The sequence below is a fragment of the Nerophis ophidion genome, linkage group LG29 (genome assembly GCF_033978795.1).
Source record: "Nerophis ophidion isolate RoL-2023_Sa linkage group LG29, RoL_Noph_v1.0, whole genome shotgun sequence".
Lineage (NCBI taxonomy): Eukaryota > Metazoa > Chordata > Actinopteri > Syngnathiformes > Syngnathidae > Nerophis > Nerophis ophidion.
In genome coordinates this window covers 30,418,555-30,442,110 of record NC_084639.1, presented here as the reverse complement: position 1 = coordinate 30,442,110, position 23,556 = coordinate 30,418,555, and the positions used below count along the sequence as shown (strand labels likewise).

The 23,556-nt window shown below is 42.4% G+C and overlaps 1 protein-coding gene and 1 long non-coding RNA gene across 2 annotated transcripts in view; both read left to right on the top strand.

The window, feature by feature from the left end:
* LOC133546175 (zinc finger protein OZF-like) overlaps positions 1-23,556 on the top strand; it is a 396,978-nt gene that overhangs the window by 255,048 nt on the left and 118,374 nt on the right. The gene's annotated exons all lie outside the window — the stretch shown is intronic.
* LOC133546220 (uncharacterized) lies at positions 173-863 on the top strand. The gene is made up of 2 exons (XR_009805033.1): positions 173-529; positions 615-863. It is a non-coding gene; the product is annotated as an uncharacterized LOC133546220 (long non-coding RNA).

Sequence of the window (23,556 nt, the reverse complement as noted above, 5' to 3'; positions counted from 1 at the left end):
TGGTATTTATCTACAAGGTCAATTTTGGGGGTCTTGTCATCTACAATACAAGGTCAATATGTATTTCCTTTGTCATGGTTTTTGTTATCTACAAGGTCAATTTTAAGGAGTCTGGTCTTCTACAATACAAGGTCAGTATGTATTTAATTTGTGTCCTCATTGTGTTTGTTTCCTCAGTTTTTGATATCTACAAGGTCAAAATTGGTTTATTCCACTATGCAATGCAACACTCTTACCTAATGTTATCCATTTATTCATTCATGTTACTAATTTCTCATTCTTACACCCTGCAGCGCTACAACAGTACACAAGTCTTACACAATGTGTTATGGGTCACGTTCCTGCTTCTCCTCCTGCTGTGCGGACTGAGTGCATGGCGGAGCACATCAACAGGTGTTCTCTCTCCGCTGCGGGTGTGCCTCTGCAAGAGATCTGCAATCAACACACCTGCCCGTGATGAGCAACCAGCCTTCATAATCCAGCGCGTCTTGAGATCCGGTGCCAGAACGTAGTTTCTCCTACCAGTACAGTAAGCCAACACATCTCCAGCCTTCTTGCTCCCTGTGTTCCCTTCCTGTCGAGTTGACGGTCTTTCGTGTTGTGTCGTCCTCCAGCTTCCTCGTCGTCTACCTGGACCCACTTTGGATTCCCTCTTGCCTTCCTGGACCAAGACCTCGCTCCTGCCCTCTGACGTCCAAGCCTTTTTCTTCTTTTGGACTTCCACCTCTATCTCAACACGCACACTCAACACCCTCTGGTGACCACGCTCAGATAATACTTACACATAGTCACACTCCATCTCTTTAAGGTAATCACACACTGCACTCACATACTGAGTTGTCAATAAACACGCTGGCAGCTAACGTCATCGTCTCTCTGCAGTCTTCTTTTCCCGCTGTTCTGTCACACCATCTTACTTATTTTGTCATTCATTTGTTCATCCACGTTATCATTCTTACACCATGCACCGCAACAACACTATAGTATAGGTGTAATATGATCAAACTTTCTTGTTAAAAGTATAGCAGCTGCATTTTGTACCAACTAATATTTTAATGCTAGACAAAAGGAGGCCTGAAAAAAATAGATAACAGTAATGTAGAGAGATGTAAATAACGCATGAATAATGATCTCAGAGTCTCTAGTGGACAAAATAGGACATATTTCAGCGAGATTACAGAGATGAAAGAAGGCTGTTTTACACTCCTAATGTGACTCAAACGAGAAAGTTGTGTTGGTTACACTCTTAATGTGTGACTCAAACGAGAGAGTTGGGTTGAAGATAATATCCAGATTCTTTATCGAGTAGCTTTGTGTAATTGTTTGGTTGTCAAAATGTTACGGTGGTGTTATTAAATGGGTGTGGAATTGTTTGTCAAAAGTTACAGTGGTGTTAAGTGGGTGTGGACTTGTTTGGTTCTCAAATTTTACGGTGGTATTAAATATATGGATAAATGTTTGGTTGTCAAATGTCGCGGTGGTCTTATCAAATAGGTGTGGAATTATTTGGTTGTCACTAGGGGTGTAACGGTACGTCTATTTGTATTGAACCGTTTCGGTACGGGATTTCGGTTTGGTTCGGAGGTGAACTGAACGACACGGACATATAAGTAGCGCATCGCACGTTGTGTAAACAATGCACACCGAGGCACCATGAATTCATTTACGTGGACCCCGACTTAAACAAGTTGAAAAACGTATTCGGGTGATGAATGGAATATGTACTGTATTGTGCAATCTACTAATAAAAGTTTCAATCGATCAAAATTTATATTTGCAAGATGGCGGCGCCCGGACGGGCTGCGACACTGCGGTGCTCTTGCTAAAGATGGAACATTTGGCGGAAATGCCGGACAGTTCTGCATACTTCATGGCTGGCTCGCATCGTGGTCACTCCGTGATCACGTACGACCGCCAGACACTTCTGGATATGGACATATTGGGCCGTTTTGGACTGATAGACGCGGGCGTGCTAAACATGCTAACTAGCATGGGGATACATCGGCGGCTACATCCAGCGGCCTGTGAAGCAGGGGAGTCTAGTAGCAGCGGGGGCCGTCTACGGAGCAGACGCCAGCGGTGTGATCGGAAACGCGGATGTCGAGCCGGGCTAAAAACAAAGCAGAAGGCTAATCCCCACAGTACACCACTTCCCTCCACCCTGAAGACGGATTTAGATGGAAAATGCGAGACTACTGGTCTGGGTAAGGAGTCTGTTAAATTAGAACAAGTTTTTTCTGCTTTGAGTGTTTCAGAGTTGGACATGTGTTTTACTGAGGTGGCTAACTATGATGCGTGCAGTTTATCAAAGCAACAAACAAACAATCGGAAAATCCCCGTTACTGAGGAGGCTAACTATGATGCGTGCAGTTTATCAAAGCAACAAACAAACAATCGGAACATCCCCGTTACTGAGGTGGCTAACCATGATGCGTGCAGTTTATCAAAGCAACAATCAAACAATCGGAACATTCCCGTCGTATCAATTCCTAGATATGGTCGTAATTATACTGAATGCACTGGGCATAATAAACACAACATTATTAATATTGCTACTACGGATAATTTGATCAAAAATTCCCTAAAACAGCCCACTACCTATAATGTAGGTTTTTTAAACATAAGATCATTGTCTCCCAAAACGTTGTTAGTTAATGATATCATCAGAGACAACAATCTTAACGTCATCGGTCTCAGCGAAACCTGGCTTAAACCAAACGACTTTTTTGCGCTAAATGAGGCATGTCCTCCTAACTTTACACATGCGCATATTGCCCGTCCGCTTAAAAGGGGTGGGGGGGTCGCACTAATATACAACGAAAACTTTAACCTTAGTCCTAACATAAATAATAAATATAAATCGTTTGAGGTGCTTACTATGAGGTCTGTCACACCGCTGCCTCTACACCTGGCTGTTATCTACCGCCCCCCAGGGCCCTGTTCGGACTTTATCAATTAATTCTCAGAGTTCGTTGCTGATCTAGTGACACACGCCGATAATATAATCATAATGGGGGACTTTAATATCCACATGAATACCCCATCGGACCCACCGTGCGTAGCGCTCCAGAGTATAATTGATAGCTGTGGTCTCACACAAATAATAAATGAACCCACGCATCGCAACGGTAATACGATAGACCTAGTGCTTGTCAAGGGGATCACCGCTTCCAAAGTTACGATACTCCCGTATACTAAAGTATTGTCCGATCATTACCTTATAAAATTCGAGGTTCAGACGCATGTTCGGCAAACTAATAATAATAATAACTGATAATACCTGCTATAGCAGCCGCAACATTAATACAGCCACAACGACAACTCTTGCTGACCTACTGCCCTCGGTAATGGCACCATTCCCAAAGTATGTGGGCTCTATTGATAACCTCACTAACAATTTTAACGACGCCCTGCGCGAAACCATTGATAACATAGCACCGCTAAAGTTAAAAAAGGCTCCAAAAAAGCGCACCCCGTGGTTTACAGAAGAAACTAGAGCTCAGAAATTATTATGCAGAAAGCTGGAACGCAAATGGCGCACGACTAAACTTGAGGTGCACCATCAAGCATGGAGTGATGGTTTAATAACTTATAAACGCATGCTTACCTTAGCTAAAGCTAATTATTACTCAAATCTCATCCACCGTAATAAAAACGATCCTAAATTTTTGTTTAGTACGGTAGCATCGTTAACCCAACAAGGGACTCCTTCCAGTAGCTCCACCCACTCAGCTGATGACTTTATGCAATTCTTTAGTAAGAAAATTGAAGTCATTAGAAAGGAGATTAAAGACAATGCGTCCCAGCTACAACGGGGTTCTATTAACACTGACACGATTGTATATACGGCGGATACTGCCCTCCAAAATAGTTTCTCTCGTTTTGAGGAAATAACATTAGAGGAATTGTTACAACGTGTAAATGGAATAAAACAGACAACATGTTTACTTGACCCTCTTCCTGGGAAACTGATCAAGGAGCTCTTTGTATTATTAGGTCCATCAGTGCTAAATATTATAAACTTATCACTTTCCTCGGGCACTGTTCCCCTAGCATTCAAAAAAGCGGTTATTCATCCTCTCCTTAAAAGACCTAACCTCGATCCTGACCTCATGGTAAACTACCGACCGGTGTCTCACCTTCCCTTCATTTCAAAAATCCTCGAAAAAATTGTTGCGGAGCAGTTAAATGAACACTTAGCGTCTAACAATCTCTGTGAAACCTTTCAATCCGGTTTCAGGGCAAATCACTCCACGGAGACAGCCCTCGCAAAAATGACTAATGATCTATTGCTAACGATGGATTCTGATGCGTCATCTATGTTGCTGCTCCTCGATCTTAGCGCTGCTTTCGATACCGTCGATCATAATATTTTATTAGAACGTATCAAAACACGAATCGGTATGTCAGACTTAGCCCTGTCTTGGTTTAACTCTTATCTTACTGATAGGATGCAGTGTGTCTCCCATAACAATGTGACCTCGGACTACGTTAAGGTAACGTGTGGAGTTCCCCAGGGTTCGGTCCTTGGCCCTGCACTCTTCAGCATCTACATGCTGCCGCTAGGTGACATCATACGCAAATACGGTGTTAGCTTTCACTGTTATGCTGATGACACCCAACTCTACATGCCCCTAAAGCTGACCAACACGCCGGATTGTAGTCAGCTGGAGGCGTGTCTTAATGAAATTAAACAATGGATGTCCGCTAACTTTTTGCAACTCAACGCCAAAAAAACGGAAATGCTGATTATCGGTCCTGCTAGACACCGAACTCTATTTAATAATACAACTCTAACATTTGACAACCAAACAATTAAACAAGGCGACACGGTAAAGAATCTAGGTATTATCTTCGACCCAACTCTCTCCTTTGAGGCACACATTAAAAGCGTTACTAAAACGGCCTTCTTTCATCTCCGTAATATCGCTAAAATTCGCTCCATTCTGTCCACTAAAGACGCTGAGATCATTATCCATGCGTTTGTTACGTCTCGCCTCGACTACTGTAACGTATTATTTTCGGGTCTCCCCATGTCTAGCATTAAAAGATTACAGTTGGTACAAAATGCGGCTGCTAGACTTTTGACAAGAACAAGAAAGTTTGATCACATTACGCCTGTACTGGCTCACCTGCACTGGCTTCCTGTGCACTTAAGATGTGACTTTAAGGTTTTACTACTTACGTATAAAATACTACACAGTCTAGCTCCATCCTATCTTGCCGATTGTATTGTACCATATGTCCCGGCAAGAAATCTGCGTTCAAAGGACTCCGGCTTATTAGTGATTCCCAAAGCCCAAAAAAAGTCTGCGGGCTATAGAGCGTTTTCCGTTCGGGCTCCAGTACTCTGGAATGCCCTCCCGGTAACAGTTCGAGATGCCACCTCAGTAGAAGCATTTAAGTCTCACCTTAAAACTCATTTGTATACTCTAGCCTTTAAATAGACTCCCTTTTTAGACCAGTTGATCTGCTGTTTCTTTTCTTTTTCTTCTATGTCCCACTCTCCCTTGTGGAGGGGGTCCGGTCCGATCCGGTGGCCATGTACTGCTCGCCTGTGTATCGGCTGGGGACATCTCTGCGCTGCTGATCCGCCTCCGCTTGGGATGGTTTCCTGGTGGCTCCGCTGTGAACGGGACTCTCTCTGCTGAGTTGGACCCGCTTTGGACTGGACTCTTGCGACTGTGTTGGATCCATTGTGGATTGAACTTTCACAGTATCATGTTAGACCCGCTCGACATCCATTGCTTTCCTCCTCTCTAAGGTTCTCATAGTCATCATTGTCACCGACGTCCCACTGGGTGTGAGTTTTCCTTGCCCTTATGTGGGCCTACCGAGGATGTCGTGGTGGTTTGTGCAGCCCTTTGAGACACTAGTGATTTAGGGCTATATAAGTAAACGATTGATTGATTGAAAAAAAACCAACACACAGCATGCTAGCAACGACTGGTAGATAGACTGACCACACCTCCACTTTTCACGGGATAAGTCCTCTTTGCGGAGCTGTCCAGGTGGAGTTTCTTAAATGCCTCAAATGTCCGGCATTTTAAGTTATGGTTGCGTGTATTTTCAATGTACGTTCAGGGTTAAAGGGGCTAAAAACAAAAAAGTGGTGCATGCAGCGTTAACATTGGTGAGGGCGGGCCAGAGACAGAGTGAGAGATTTATGATAAACGCGCATGCGTCGCCAGGCTCTGCTTTTTACACATACATTTATCACTTTTTGTTATCTATAGCAGGGGTGTCAAAAGTGTGCCCCGGAGGCCATTTGCTGAACACAGCTAATGTTTTAAAGGCCCATGGCACATTGTAAAAATACTATTAAAATAAACATAAAAGTGAAATAAAAAAGCTTAAAGGCTAAATGTAATTTAGAAAAAGTTGCAATGTTGACTAATAAAACAAAGCTGTTTTTTTTTCTTTCAAACTGTCATTGCTCAAAACATAATATTGAATAAAAATTAATATTATGAATTATTTACCTATCCAATTTTCCGATTTACTTCACATCAAATATTCCACAAAGAAAAATATTTTTGGTGGAAGATTTATCAAATGTGTTAAATCAAAAAATTTATATTTTGTTGTTTTCTAACTGTACCGAAAATGAACCGAACTCTGACCTCTGAACCGAGGTATGTACCGAACCAACATTTTTGTGTAGCGTTACACCCCTAGTTGTCACATGTTATGGTTGTATTAAATGGGTGTGTAATTGTTTGGTTGTCAAATGTTACGGTGGTTTATTAAATGGGTGTGTAATTGTTTGGTTGTCAAATGTTACGGTGGTTTATTAAATGGGTGTGTAATTGATTGGTTGTCAAATGTTACGGTGGTTTATTAAATGGGTGTGTAATTGTTTGGTTGTCAAATGTTACGGTGGTTTATTAAATGGGTGTGTAATTGTTTGGTTGTCAAATGTTACGGTGGTTTATTAAATGGGTGTGTAATTGTTTGGTTGTCAAATGTTACGGTGGTTTATTAAATGGGTGTGTAATTGTTTGGTTGTCAAATGTTACGGTGGTTTATTAAATGGGTGTGTAATTGTTTGGTTGTCAAATGTTACGGTGGTTTATTAAATGGGTGTGTAATTGTTTGGTTGTCAAATGTTACGGTGGTTTATTAAATGGGTGTGTAATTGATTGGTTGTCAAATGTTACGGTGGTTTATTAAATGGGTGTGTAATTGTTTGGTTGTCAAATGTTACGGTGGTTTATTAAATGGGTGTGTAATTGTTTGGTTGTCAAATGTTACGGTGGTTTATTAAATGGGTGTGTAATTGTTTGGTTGTCAAATGTTACGGTGGTTTATTAAATGGGTGTGTAATTGTTTGGTTGTCAAATGTTACGGTGGTATTATTAAATGGGTGTGTAATTGTTTGGTTGTCAAATGTTACGGTGGTTTATTAAATGGGTGTGTAATTGTTTGGTTGTCAAATGTTACGGTGGTTTATTAAATGGGTGTGTAATTGTTTGGTTGTCAAATGTTACGGTGGTTTATTAAATGGGTGTGTAATTGTTTGGTTGTCAAATGTTACGGTGGTTTATTAAATGGGTGTGTAATTGTTTGGTTGTCAAATGTTACGGTGGTTTATTAAATGGGTGTGTAATTGATTGGTTGTCAAATGTTACGGTGGTTTATTAAATACGTGGATAAATGTTTGGTTGTCACAAGTGGTATTATTAAATGAGTGTCGGTGTCCAGCAGGACCGATAATCAGCATTTTCGTTTCCTTAGCGATGAGTTGCAAAACGTTAGCTGACATCCATTGTTTAATTTCATTAAGACACGCCTCCAGCTGACTACAATCCGGCGTGTTGGTCAGCTTTAGGGGCATGTAGAGTTGGGTGTCATCAGCATAACAGTGAAAGCTAACACCGTATTTGCGTATGATGTCACCTAGCGGCAGCATGTAGATGCTGAAGAGTGCAGGGCCAAGGACCGAACCCTGGGGAACTCCACACGTTACCTTAACATAGTCCGAGGTCACACTGTTATGGGAGACACACTGCATCCTATCAGTAAGATAAGAGTTAAACCAAGACAGGGCTAAGTCTGACTTACCAATTCGTGTTTTGATACGTTCTAATAAAATATTATGATCGACTGTATCGAAAGCAGCGCTAAGATGGAGGAGCAGCAACATAGATGACGCATCAGAATCCATCGTTAGCAATAGATCATTAGTCATTTTTGCGAGGGCTGTCTCCGTGGAGTGATTTGCCCTGAAACCGGATTGAAAGGTTTCACATAGATTGTTAGACGCTAAGTGTTCATTTAACTGCTCCGCAACAATTTTTTCGAGGATTTTTTAAATAAAGGGAAGATGAGACACCGGTCGGTAGTTTACCATGAGGTCAGGATCGAGGTTAGGTCTTTTAAGAAGAGGATGAATAACCGCTTTTTTGAATGCTAGGGGAACAGTGCCCGAGGAAAGTGATAAGTTTATAATATCTAGCACTGATGGACCTAATAATACAAAGAGCTCCTTGATCAGTTTCCCAGGAAGAGGGTCAAGTAAACATGTTGTCTGTTTTATTCCATTTACACGTTGTAACAATTCCTCTAATGTTATTTCCTCAAAACGAGAGAAACTATTTTGGAGGGCAGTATCCGCCGTATATACAATCGTGTCAGTGTTAATAGAACCCCGTTGTAGCTGGGACGCATTGTCTTTAATCTCCTTTCTAATGACTTCAATTTTCTTACTAAAGAACTTCATAAAGTCATCAGCTGAGTGGGTGGAGCTACTGGAAGGAGTCCCTTGTTGGGTTAGCGATGCTACCGTACTAAACAAAAATTTAGGATCGTTTTTATTACGGTGGATGAGATTTGAGTAATATTTAGCTTTAGCTAAGGTAAGCATGCGTTTATAAGTTATTAAACCATCACTCCATGCTTGATGGTGCACCTCAAGTTTAGTCGTGCGCCATTTGCGTTCCAGCTTTCTACATAATTTCTGAGCTCTATTTTTTTCTGTAAACCACGGGGTGCGCTTTTTTGGAGCCTTTATTAACTTTAGCGGTGCTATGTTATCAATGGTTTCGCGCAGGGCGTCGTTAAAGTTATTAGTGAGGTTATCAATAGAGCCCACATACTTTGGGAATGGTGCCATTACCGAGGGCAGTAGGTCAGCAAGAGTTGTCGTTTTTTTTCCCCTTGGCCTCAGTCTGGACCCCTTCTCCAGGGCCCAGGTTCAGACCATTTTTTTTTTGTATATTTTATTTTATTTTAATCTTCTATTTTTTTCACCCATTCCCAACCTCATTATACTTTACAGAGCCAGGAGTCCTCGATTACATTTATGTATGGAACACAATCTTATTGTCACAAGACCCAGGGTAGACTAGGGGTTGAGACTGCTGACTTTGAATGAAAAGTACTGAGTTCAAACCTCACTCTGGTTGATAGTATTTTTTTTTTTACCTCATCATACTTTACTAAGGCCGGGAGTCATCGATTACATTTGTGTATGGACTAAAATCCTTCCTTTACAAGACTGAAAGTAGCACAGTGGTTAAGACTGTTGCATGAGAACAAACTGAACAGAGTTCAAACCCCACTCCGGTCAGCAGTATTTTTTCCACCTCATCTTACTCCAGTGAGTCAGGGGTCGTAGATAACATTTGTGTATGGAAAGAAATCCTCTCTTCACAGGACCAGGGATAGCTCAGTGCTTAAGACAGGTACTGGGTTCGAATCCCACTCATGTTAACAAAATTGAGTTTAAGCTTGTCATACTTTACTGAGCCAGGAGTCCTCGATTACATTTGTGTATAGAACACAATCTTCTCTTCACGAGACCCAGGATAGACCAGGTGTTAAGACATCTGACTCGGAATGAAAAGTACTGGGTTCAAGTCCCACTCAGGTTGACTGTATTTTGTTCTACCTCATCAAACTTTCCTGGGCCATCAGTCCTCGATTACATTTGTGTATGAAAAAAAACAACATCTCATCAAGACCCAGGATAGCCCAGTGGTTAAGACTGCTGACTCTGAATGACAGGTACTGGGTTCGAATCCCACTCATGTTGACAACATTTTGTTTAAGCTTGTCATACTTTACTGAGCCAGGAGTCCTCGATTACATTTGTTTTAGAACACAATCTTCTATTCACAAGACCCAGAATAGACCAGGGGTTACGACATCTGACTCGGAATGAAAAGTACTGGGTTTAAATCCCACTCAGGTTGACTGTATTTTGTTCTACCTCATCAAACTTTACTGGGCCATCAGTCCTCGATTAGATTTGTGTATGAAAAAAAAACATCTCATCAAGACGCAGGATAGCCCAGTGGTTAAGACTGCTGACTCTGAATGACAGTTACTGGGTTCGAATCCCACTCATGTGGACAAAATTTTGTTTAAGCTTGTCATACTTTACTGAGCCAGGAGTCCTCGATTACATTTGTGTATAGAACACAATCTTCTCTTCACAAGACCCAGGATAGACCAGGGGTTAAGACATCTGACTCGGAATGAAAAGTACTGGGTTCAAATCCCACTCAGGTTGAGTGTATTTTGTTCTACCTCATCAAACTTTACTGGGCCACAGTCCTCGATTACATTTGTGTACGAAAAAAAATTGTCTCATCAAGACCCAGGATAGCCCAGTGGTTAAGACTGTTGACTCAGGTTGAAGAGTGTGGGGTTCGACTCCTGCTTGGGTCGATGTGAAATTTAAAAGATCAGCTGGAGGCTGCAAGTTGACAAATATTGTAACTGTGTCATTTCTCTCATGTAATGTTAAAATAATAATTTAATTTACTTTTTTTTTTATCCAATTACAATTAACCTATTTTATTTTATTTGTACCCAGGAGAGCTCATTGGTCAACGCTCTTTATTTATCCTATTCCCACCCACCTCAGGAGTTACACTCACTCGCACACACTCCTACACACACGCGCACTCATTCTCACACACACACACAGGTAACCCCTGAGGTGTCATCATTGACTATTTGACATTTTATTTTGGATTATTATTAGCTTTAGTGTTGACTTAATTTTTCAACTATATGTTAGTCAAAGAAGTAGCACATAACATTAGTCTGTGTGGGGGAGAAGAAGCAGCCCACAATGTATGTCGTCTTGACGCCATACTGCCAAATTACTGACTCCATGTATGGGATTTGAACTCACTACTCCTGTATTAGGAGCCCACAGTATTGACCATTGAGCTATCCTGGGTCCCAACAAAGTTTGGTTTTCGCTCATATACAAATGTTATCAGTGAACTATGATCAGGCAAAACAAAGAACAAGAACTTCCCAGATGTGGATTTGAACCCAGTAGTACTGCGTGTGAGGCAGCAGTGTTAACCATTGAGCTATCACAGGTCCCACTAAGTATTGTTTTTCACTCATATACAAATGTAATCAGTGAACTATGATCAAGGCAAAACAAAAAACTAGCTCTTCCTACAAATGGATTTGAACCCAGTAGTTCTGCATGAGAGGCAGCAGTCTTAACCATTGAGCTATCCTGAGTCTTGTTGGAAGTGTAGTTTGGCTCATTCATTAATGGAATCGTGACATCTGTCCCAGTAAACTACGATTGAGGTGGAGCTCAATTTTGAACTGAAGTTACATATCAAACCAATTGGGATTCAAACCCAGTACCCCCATATTTGAAGCTCACAGTGTTGACCATTGAGGTATCCTGGGTTCCATCAAGACATGATTTTCACTCATATACAAATGCAATCATTTAACAATGATAGAGATGAAACAAAAAACCAGACCTCCCAACTTGTGGATTTGAACCCAGTAGTACCGAGTGAGAGGCAGCAGTCTTAACCATTGAGCATTTTGGGTTCTACTACTTCCTGATCTGGATCAATATACCAACGTTACATACCTGTTGTTGAGTAGTTGGTGTGTGCCATGTCTCTCAGGTGTGACATACCTGTTGTTGGTGTGTGCCACGTCTCTCAGGTGTGACATACCTGTTGTTGGTGTGTGCCATGTCTCTCAGGTGTGACATACCTGTTGTTGGTGTGTGCCATGTCTCTCAGGTGTGACATACCTGTTGTTGGTGTGTGCCATGTCTCTCAGGTGTGACATACCTGTTGTTGGTGTGTGCCATGTCTCTCAGGTGTGACATACCTGTTGTTGGTGTGTGCCATGTCTCTCAGGTGTGACATACCTGTTGTTGGTGTGTGCCATGTCTCTCAGGTGTGACATACCTGTTGTTGGTGTGTGCCATGTCTCTCAGGTGTGACATACCTGTTGTTGGTGTGTGCCATGTCTCTCAGGTGTGACATACCTGTTGTTGTCATACCTGCCAGCTTGTCTGCAGCAATAAACAAGTCATCAATTGAGTCCACAACATGTTTAATGTTTATTCCTCTCATGTTGAAGTAGTTCCCATCTGCAGTTCGCCCACTGCACTCTATCGCCACCATGTGGTCATACCTGCAACAACTTCATAGTTCTTTGAAACTATCGCCACCATGTGGTCATACCTGCATCAATTTCATAGTTCTTTGAAACTATCGCCACCATGTGGTCATACCTGCAACAACTTCATAGTTCTTTGAAACTATCGCCACCATGTGGTCATACCTGCAACAACTTCATAGTTCTTTGAAACTATCGCTACCATGTGGTCATACCTGCAACAACTTCATAGTTCTTTGAAACTATCGCCACCATGTGGTCATACCTGCAACAACTTCATAGTTCTTTGAAACTATCGCTACCATGTGGTCATACCTGCAACAACTTCATAGTTCTTTGAAACTATCGCCACCATGTGGTCATACCTGCAACAACTTCATAGTTCTTTGAACCTAAAATCTATTGAGATATATATCGTATATATGGAGCGGAAAACACAACCCAAAATTCAAAGTTTCTTCATGCAACGTAGCCGGCCTACTTCACCACAGTCTGTAGTCTATTGCCCCCCCCCCCCCCCAGGCAAAGATGAGATGGAGATGTGATGGTGACGACTAACACATTTTCTGGGGGGGAAATCACTGCATAGATAACATTTGTGTATGGAAAGAAATCTATTCTTTACAAGACCAAGGATAGCTCAGTGGTTAAGACTGCGGACTCTGAATGAGAGGTACCGGTTTCGAATGCCAATCTAGTTGACATCATTTTGTTCAAACTCATCATACTTTACTGAGCCAGGAGTCCTCAATTACATTTGTGTATGGAACACAATCATAGCTTCACAAGACCCAGGACAGTCCAGTGGTTAAGACTTCTCACTTGGAATTAAGCGCACTGGGTTCAAACCCAGCTCTAATTGATTTTTTTTTTTTTTTCCCCCCAAGATGGCGCTGCTGTAGTGGCTGCTGTTGGCAGGAGCTCCGTGCTCTTGTGTCATCATTTTGTGTTTCCCTCTTGTTTTCATGTCTTATTATATTTTTTTGCCTTTTGGTCCGGGACCCTTTGGGACTGTGTGACAAGGGGTGGCACTTTCGTGACCTCTGTGGTGCTTTTTGTGGACTTCTGGATCTTCCTCCCGGGAGCCTTTTGACCATGGAGACCAGCTGCTGGGTGTCTGCCACACCGGAGTCGCTTTGGAGGGACTGGAGGAGATGCGGATGAAGGGACAGGTCTGCGGAGCAAGCTCTGAGCGCTGGGACGGAGAGGCTTGGCGGTGTCTTGGCTGGGTGAGCAGGTGTCGTACACCTCAGTCTCCTTGGACGTATCCTCGCTCATCCATGCGGACTGGACACTGGCCGAGAGTTGGTTGGCGGCTTAGAGTGGAGTCAGTTCTCTTGGTTGCTTTGTTGGGTCTGCTCCTGTTTCTGGCCACGCTCCCTCCACCCCAGTGGACGATGGCGTGGAACAGCGCAGAGACCACCACAGTGTCTATGTTTCTTTTAGTTGTTATTCATAGCTGGATGTAGAAGTGTCTGCTTGTATCCGCTGCTTTAATGTCTTTCATGTCCTTTGTCTTCTTTGATGTTTACCTCTTACACACATGTGAGAGGGATGTGTACTATGGCTATGAGTTGTTGTGGTTTTTTCCCTTGGCCTCAGTCTGGACCCCTTCTCCAGGGCCCAGGTTTAGACCATTTTTATTTTAGTATATTTTATTTTATTTTAATCTTCTATTTTTTTCACCCATTCCCAACCTCATTATACTTTACAGAGCCAGGAGTCCTCGATTACATTTATGTATGGAACACAATCTTATTGTCACAAGACCCAGGGTAGACTAGGGGTTGAGTCTGCTGACTTTGAATGAAAAGTGCTGAGTTCAAACCTCACTCTGGTTGATAGTATTTTTTTTTTTACCTCATCATACTTTACGAAGGCCGGGAGTCATCGATTACATTTGTGTATGGACTAAAATCCTACCTTTACAAGACTGAAAGTAGCCCAGTGGTTAAGACTGATGCATGAGAACAAACTGTACACAGTTCAAACCCCACTCCGGTCAGCAGTATTTTTTCCACCTCATCTTACTCCAGTGAGTCAGGGGTCGTAGATAACATTTGTGTATGGAAAGAAATCCATTCTTCACAGGACCAGGGATAGCTCGGTGGTTAAGACTGCTGACTCTGAATGACAGGTACTGGGTTCGAATCCCACTCATGTTGACAAAATTTAGTTTAAGCTTGTCATACTTTACTGAGCCAGGAGTCCTCGATTACATTTGTGTATAGAACACAATCTTCACTTCACAAGACCCAGGATAGACCAGGGGTTAAGACATCTGACTCGGAATGAAAAGTACTGGGTTCAAGTCACACTCAGGTTGACTGTATTTTGTGGTACCTCATCAAACTTTACTGGGCCATCAGTCCTCGATTACATTTGTGTATGAAAAAAAATATATCTCATCAAGACCCAGGATAGCTCAGTGGTTAAGACTGCTGACTCTGAATGACAGGTACTGGGTTCGAATCCCACTCATGTTGACAAAATTTAGTTTAAGCTTGTCATACTTTACTGAGCCAGGAGTCCTCGATTACATTTGTGTATAGAACACAATCTTCACTTCACAAGACCCAGGATAGACCAGGGGTTAAGACATCTGACTCGGAATGAAAAGTACTGGGTTCAAGTCCCACTCAGGTTAACTGTATTTTGTTCTACCTCATCAAACTTTACTGGGCCATCAGTCCTCGATTACATTTGTGTATGAAAAAAAATATATCTCATCAAGACCCAGGATAGCTCAGTGGTTAAGACTGCTGACCCTGAATGACAGGTACTGGGTTCGAATCCCACTCATGTTGACATCATTTTGTTTAAGCTTGTCATACTTTACTGAGCCAGGAGTCCTCGATTACATTTGTGTATAGAACACAATCTTCTCTTCACAAGACCCAGGATAGACCAGGGGTTAAGACATCTGACTCGGAATGAAAAGTACTGGGCTCAAGTCCCACTCAGGTTAACTGTATTTTTTTCTACCTCATCAAACTTTACTGGGCCATCAGTCCTCGATTACATTTGTGTATGAAAAAAAAATATCTCATCAAGACCCAGGATAGCCCAATGGTTAAGACTGCTGACTCTGAATGACAGGTACTGGGTTCGAATCCCACTCATGTTGACAAAATTTTGTTTAAGCTTGTCATACTTTACTGAGCCAGGAGTCCTCGATCACATTTGTGTATGGAACACAATCTTCACTTCACAAGACCCAGGATAGACCAGGGGTTAAGACATCTGACTCGGAATGAAAAGTACTGGGTTCAAGTCACACTCAGGTTGACTGTATTTTGTTGTACCTCATCAAACTTTACTGGGCCATCAGTCCTCGATTACATTTGTGTATGAAAAAAAAAATATCTCATCAAGACCCAGGATAGCTCAGTGGTTAAGACTGCTGACTCTGAATGACAGGTACTGGGTTCGAATCCCACTCATGTTGACAAAATTTTGTTTAAGCTTGTCATACTTTACTGAGCCAGGAGTCCTCGATTACATTTGTGTATAGAACACAATCTTCTCTTCACAAGACCCAGGATAGACCAGGGGTTAAGACATCTGACTCGGAATGAAAAGTACTGGGCTCAAGTCCCACTCAGGTTAACTGTATTTTGTTCTACCTCATCAAACTTTACTGGGCCATCAGTCCTCGATTACATTTGTGTATGAAAAAAAAATATATCTCATCAAGACCCAGGATAGCTCAGTGGTTAAGACTGCTGACCCTGAATGACAGGTACTGGGTTCGAATCCCACTCATGTTGACATCATTTTGTTTAAGCTTGTCATACTTTACTGAGCCAGGAGTCCTCGATTACATTTGTGTATAGAACACAATCTTCTCTTCACAAGACCCAGGATAGACCAGGGGTTAAGACATCTGACTCGGAATGAAAAGTACTGGGCTCAAGTCCCACTCAGGTTAACTGTATTTTTTTCTACCTCATCAAACTTTACTGGGCCATCAGTCCTCGATTACATTTGTGTATGAAAAAAAAATATCTCATCAAGACCCAGGATAGCCCAATGGTTAAGACTGCTGACTCTGAATGACAGGTACTGGGTTCGAATCCCACTCATGTTGACAAAATTTTGTTTAAGCTTGTCATACTTTACTGAGCCAGGAGTCCTCGATCACATTTGTGTATGGAACACAATCTTCACTTCACAAGACCCAGGATAGACCAGGGGTTAAGACATCTGACTCGGAATGAAAAGTACTGGGTTCAAGTCACACTCAGGTTGACTGTATTTTGTTGTACCTCATCAAACTTTACTGGGCCATCAGTCCTCGATTACATTTGTGTATGAAAAAAAAAATATCTCATCAAGACCCAGGATAGCTCAGTGGTTAAGACTGCTGACTCTGAATGACAGGTACTGGGTTCGAATCCCACTCATGTTGACAAAATTTTGTTTAAGCTTGTCATACTTTACTGAGCCAGGAGTCCTCGATTACATTTGTGTATAGAACACAATCTTCTCTTCACAAGACCCAGGATAGACCAGGGGTTAAGACATCTGACTCGGAATGAAAAGTACTGGGCTCAAGTCCCACTCAGGTTAACTGTATTTTGTTCTACCTCATCAAACTTTACTGGGCCATCAGTCCTCGATTACATTTGTGTATGAAAAAAAAAATATCTCATCAAGACCCAGGATAGCCCAATGGTTAAGACTGCTGACTCTGAATGACAGGTACTGGGTTCGAATCCCACTCATGTTGACAAAATTTTGTTTAAGCTTGTCATACTTTACTGAGCCAGGAGTCCTCGATTACATTTGTGTATAGAACACAATCTTCTCTTCACAAGACCCAGGATAGACCAGGGGTTAAGACATCTGACTTGGAATGAAAAGTACTGGGTTCAAATCTTACTCAGGTTGAGTGTATTTTGTTCTACCTCATCAAACTTTACTGGGCCACAGTCCTCGATTACATTTCTATATGAAAAAATATTGTGTCATCAAGACCCAGGATAGCCCAGTGGTTAAGACTGTTGACTCAGGTTGAAGAGTGTGGGGTTCGACTCCTGCTTGGGTAGATGTGTAATTTAAAAGATCAGCTGGAGGCTGCAAGTTGACAAATATTGTAACTGTGTCATTTCTCCCATGTAATGTTAAAATAATAATTTAATTTACTTTTTTTTTATCCAATTACAATTAACCTATTTTATTTTATTTGTACCCAGGAGAGCTCATTGGTCAACGCTCTTTATTTATCCTATTCCCACCCACCTCAGGAGTTACACTCACTCGCACACACTCCTACACACACACACACGCACTCATTCTCACACACACACACACACTCACAGGTAACCCCTGAGGTGTCATCATTGACTATTTGACATTTTATTTTGGATTATTATTAGCTTTAGTGTTGACTTAATTTTTCAACTATATGTTAGTCAAATAAGTAGCACATAACATTACTCTGTGTGGGGGAGAAGAAGCAGCCCACAATGTATGTCGTCTTGACGCCATACTGCCAAATTACTGACTCCATGTATGGGATTTGAACTCACTACTCCTGTATTAGGAGCCCACAGTGTTGACCATTGAGCTATCCTGGGTCCCAACAAAGTTTGGTTCTCGCTCATATACAAATGTTATCAGTGAACTATGATCAAGGCAAAACAATAAACTAACGCCTCCTAACAATGGATTTGAACCCAGTAGTTCTGCATGAGAGGCAGCAGTGTTAACCATTGAGCTATCCTGAGTCTTGTTGGAAGTGTAGTCTGGCTCATTCATTAATAGAATCGTGACATCTGTCCCAGTAAACTACGATTGAGGTGGAGCTCAATTTTGAACTGAAGTTACATATCAAACCAATTGGGATTCAAACCCAGTACCCCCATATTTGAAGCTCACAGTGTTGACCATTGAGCTATCCTGGGTTCCATCAAGACAGGATTTTCACTAATATACAAATGCAATCATTTAACAATGATAGAGATGAAACAAAAAACAAGATCTTGTGGATTTGAACCCAGTAGTACCGTGTGAGAGGCAGCAGCCTTAACCATTGAGCATTTTGGGTTCTACTACTTCCTGATCTGGATCAATATACCAATGTTACATACCTGTTGTTGAGTAGTTGGTGTGTGCCATGTCTCTCAGGTGTGACATACCTGTTGTTGGTGTGTGCCACGTCTCTCAGGTGTGACATACCTGTTGTTGGTGTGTGCCACGTCTCTCAGGAGTGACATACCTGTTGTTGGTGTGTGCCATGTCTCTCAGGTGTGACATACCTGTTGTTGGTGTGTGCCATGTCTCTCAGGTGTGACATACCTGTTGTTGGTGTGTGCCATGTCTCTCAGGTGTGACATACCTGTTGTTGGTGTGTGCCATGTCTCTCAGGTGTGACATACCTGTTGTTGGTGTGTGCCATGTCTCTCAGGTGTGACATACCTGTTGTTGGTGTGTGCCATGTCTCTCAGGTGTGACATACCTGTTGTTGTCATACCTGCCAGCTTGTCTGCAGCAATAAACAAGTCATCAATTGAGTCCACAACATGTTTGATGTTTATTCCTCTCATGTTGAAGTAGTTCCCATCTGCAGTTCGCCCACTGCACTCTATCGCCACCATGTGGTCATACCTGCAACAACTTCATAGTTCTTTGAAACTATCGCCACCATGTGGTCATACCTGCAACAACTTCATAGTTCTTTGAAACTATCGCCACCATGTGGTCATACCTGCAACAACTTCATAGTTCTTTGAAACTATCGCCACCATGTGGTCATACCTGCAACAACTTCATAGTTCTTTGAAACTATCGCCACCATGTGGTCATACCTGCAACAACTTCATAGTTCTTTGAAACTATCGCCACCATGTGGTCATACCTGCAACAACTTCATAGTTCTTTGAACCTAAAATCTATTGAGATATATATCGTATATATGGAGCGGAAAACACAACCCAAAATTCAAAGTTTCTTCATGCGACGTAGCCGGCCTACTTCACCACAGTCTGTAGTCTATTGCCCCCCCCCCCCCCCAGGCAAAGATGAGATGGAGATGTGATGGTGACGACTAACACATTTTCTGGGGGGGAAATCACTGCATAGATAACATTTGTGTATGGAAAGAAATCTATTCTTTACAAGACCAAGGATAGCTCAGTGGTTAAGACTGCGGACTCTGAATGAGAGGTACTGGTTTCGAATGCCAATCTAGTTGACATCATTTTGTTCAAACTCATCATACTTTACTGAGCCAGGAGTCCTCAATTACATTTGTGTATGGAACACAATCATAGCTTCACAAGACCCAGGACAGTCCAGTGGTTAAGACTTCTCACTTGGAATTAAGCGCACTGGGTTCAAATCCAGCTCTAATTGATTTTTTTTTTTTTTCCCCCAAGATGGCGCTGCTGTAGTGGCTGCTGTTGGCAGGAGCTCCGTGCTCTTGTGTCATCATTTTGTGTTTCCCTCTTGTTTTCATGTCTTATTATATTTTTTTGCCTTTTGGTCCGGGACCCTTTGGGACTGTGTGACAAGGGGTGGCACTTTCGTGACCTCTGTGGTGCTTTTTGTGGACTTCTGGATCTTCCTCCCGGGAGCCTTTTGACCATGGAGACCAGCTGCTGGGTGTCTGCCACACCGGAGTCGCTTTGGAGGGACTGGAGGAGATGCGGATGAAGGGACAGGTCTGCGGAGCAAGCTCTGAGCGCTGGGACGGAGAGGCTTGGCGGTGTCTTGGCTGGGTGAGCAGGTGTCGTACACCTCAGTCTCTTTGGACGTATCCTCGCTCATCCATGCGGACTGGACACTGGCCGAGAGTTGGTTGGCGGCTTAGAGTGGAGTCAGTTCTCTTGGTTGCTTTGTTGGGTCTGCTCCTGTTTCAGGCTACGCTCCCTCCACCCCAGTGGACGATGGCGTGGAACAGCGCAGAGACCACCACAGTGTCTATGTTTCTTTTAGTTGTTATTCATAGCTGGATGTAGAAGTGTCTGCTTGTATCCGCTGCTTTAATGTCTTTCATGTCCTTTGTCTTCTTTGATGTTTACCTCTTACACACATGTGAGAGGGATGTGTACTATGGCTATGAGTTGTTGTGGTTTTTTCCCTTGGCCTCAGTCTGGACCCCTTCTCCAGGGCCCAGGTTTAGACCATTTTTATTTTAGTATATTTTATTTTATTTTAATCTTCTATTTTTTTCACCCATTCCCAACCTCATTATACTTTACAGAGCCAGGAGTCCTCGATTACATTTATGTATGGAACACAATCTTATTGTCACAAGACCCAGGGTAGACTAGGGGTTGAGTCTGCTGACTTTGAATGAAAAGTGCTGAGTTCAAACCTCACTCTGGTTGATAGTATTTTTTTTTTTACCTCATCATACTTTACGAAGGCCGGGAGTCATCGATTACATTTGTGTATGGACTAAAATCCTACCTTTACAAGACTGAAAGTAGCCCAGTGGTTAAGACTGATGCATGAGAACAAACTGTACACAGTTCAAACCCCACTCCGGTCAGCAGTATTTTTTCCACCTCATCTTACTCCAGTGAGTCAGGGGTCGTAGATAACATTTGTGTATGGAAAGAAATCCATTCTTCACAGGACCAGTGATAGCTCGGTGGTTAAGACTGCTGACTCTGAATGACAGGTACTGGGTTCGAATCCCACTCATGTTGACAAAATTTAGTTTAAGCTTGTCATACTTTACTGAGCCAGGAGTCCTCAATTACATTTGTGTATAGAACACAATCTTCACTTCACAAGACCCAGGATAGACCAGGGGTTAAGACATCTGACTCGGAATGAAAAGTACTGGGTTCAAGTCACACTCAGGTTGCCTGTATTTTGTTCTACCTCATCAAACTTTACTGGGCCATCAGTCCTCGATTACATTTGTGTATGAAAAAAATATATCTCATCAAGACCCAGGATAGCTCAGTGGTTAAGACTGCTGACTCTGAATGACAGGTACTGGGTTCGAATCCCACTCATGTTGACAAAATTTTGTTTAAGCTTGTCATACTTTACTGAGCCAGGAGTCCTCGATTACATTTGTGTATAGAACACAATCTTCTCTTCACAAGACCCAGGATAGACCAGGGGTTAAGACATCTGACTCGGAATGAAAAGTACTGGGCTCAAGTCCCACTCAGGTTAACTGTATTTTGTTCTACCTCATCAAACTTTACTGGGCCATCAGTCCTCGATTACATTTGTGTATGAAAATAAAAAATATCTCATCAAGACCCAGGATAGCCCAATGGTTAAGACTGCTGACTCTGAATGACAGGTACTGGGTTCGAATCCCACTCATGTTGACAAAATTTTGTTTAAGCTTGTCATACTTTACTGAGCCAGGAGTCCTCGATTACATTTGTGTATAGAACACAATCTTCTCTTCACAAGACCCAGGATAGACCAGGGGTTAAGACATCTGACTTGGACTGAAAAGTCCTGGGTTCAAATCTCACTCAGGTTGAGTGTATTTTGTTCTACCTCATCAAACTTTACTGGGCCACAGTCCTCGATTACATTTGTGTATGAAAAAAAATTGTGTCATCAAGACCCAGGATAGCCCAGTGGTTAAGACTGTTGACTCAGGTTGAAGAGTGTTGGGTTCGACTCCTGCTTGGGTCGATGTGTAATTTAAAAGATCAGCTGGAGGCTGCAAGTTGACAAATATTGTAACTGTGTCATTTCTCCCATGTAATGTTAAAATAATAATTTAATTTACTTTTTTTTTATCCAATTACAATTAACCTATTTTATTTTATTTGTACCCAGGAGAGCTCATTGGTCAACGCTCTTTATTTATCCTATTCCCACCCACCTCAGGAGTTACACTCACTCGCACACACTCCTACACACACACACACACACACACACACGCACTCATTCTCACACACACACACACTCACAGGTAACCCCTGAGGTGTCATCATTGACTATTTGACATTTTATTTTGGATTATTATTAGCTTTAGTGTTGACTTAATTTTTCAACTATATGTTAGTCAAAGAAGTAGCACATAACATTAGTCTGTGTGGGGTAGAAGAAGCAGCCCACAATGTATGTCGTCTTGACGCCATACTGCCAAATTACTGACTCCATGTATGGGATTTGAACTCACTACTCCTGTATTAGGAGCCCACAGTGTTGACCATTGAGCTATCCTGGGTCCCAACAAAGTTTGGTTTTCACTCATATACAAATGTTATCAGTGAACTATGATCAAGGCAAAACAATAAACTAACGCCTCCTAACAATGGATTTGAACCCAGTAGTTCTGCATGAGAGGCAGCAGTGTTAACCATTGAGCTATCCTGAGTCTTGTTGGAAGTGTAGTCTGGCTCATTCATTAATAGAATCGTGACATCTGTCCCAGTAAACTACGATTGAGGTGGAGCTCAATTTTGAACTGAAGTTACATATCAAACCAATTGGGATTCAAACCCAGTACCCCCATATTTGAAGCTCACAGTGTTGACCATTGAGGTATCCTGGGTTCCATCAAGACAGGATTTTCACTCATATACAAATGCAATCATTTAACAATGATAGAGATGAAACAAAAAACAAGATCTTGTGGATTTGAACCCAGTAGTGCCGTGTGAGAGGCAGCAGCCTTAACCATTGAGCATTTTGGGTTCTACTACTTCCTGATCTGGATCAATATACCAATGTTACATACCTGTTGTTGAGTAGTTGGTGTGTGCCACATCTCTCAGGTGTGACATACCTGTTGTTGGTGTGTGCCACGTCTCTCAGGTGTGACATACCTGTTGTTGGTGTGTGCCACGTCTCTCAGGTGTGACATACCTGTTGTTGGTGTGTGCCACGTCTCTCAGGTGTGACATACCTGTTGTTGTTGGTGTGTGCCACGTCTCTCAGGTGTGACATACCTGTTGTTGGTGTGTGCCACGTCTCTCAGGTGTGACATACCTGTTGTTGGTGTGTGCCACGTCTCTCAGGTGTGACATACCTGTTGTTGGTGTGTGCCACGTCTCTCAGGTGTGACATACCTGTTGTTGGTGTGTGCCACGTCTCTCAGGTGTGACATACCTGTTGTTGGTGTGTGCCACGTCTCTCAGGTGTGACATACCTGTTGTTGGTGTGTGCCACGTCTCTCAGGTGTGACATACCTGTTGTTGGTGTGTGCCACGTCTC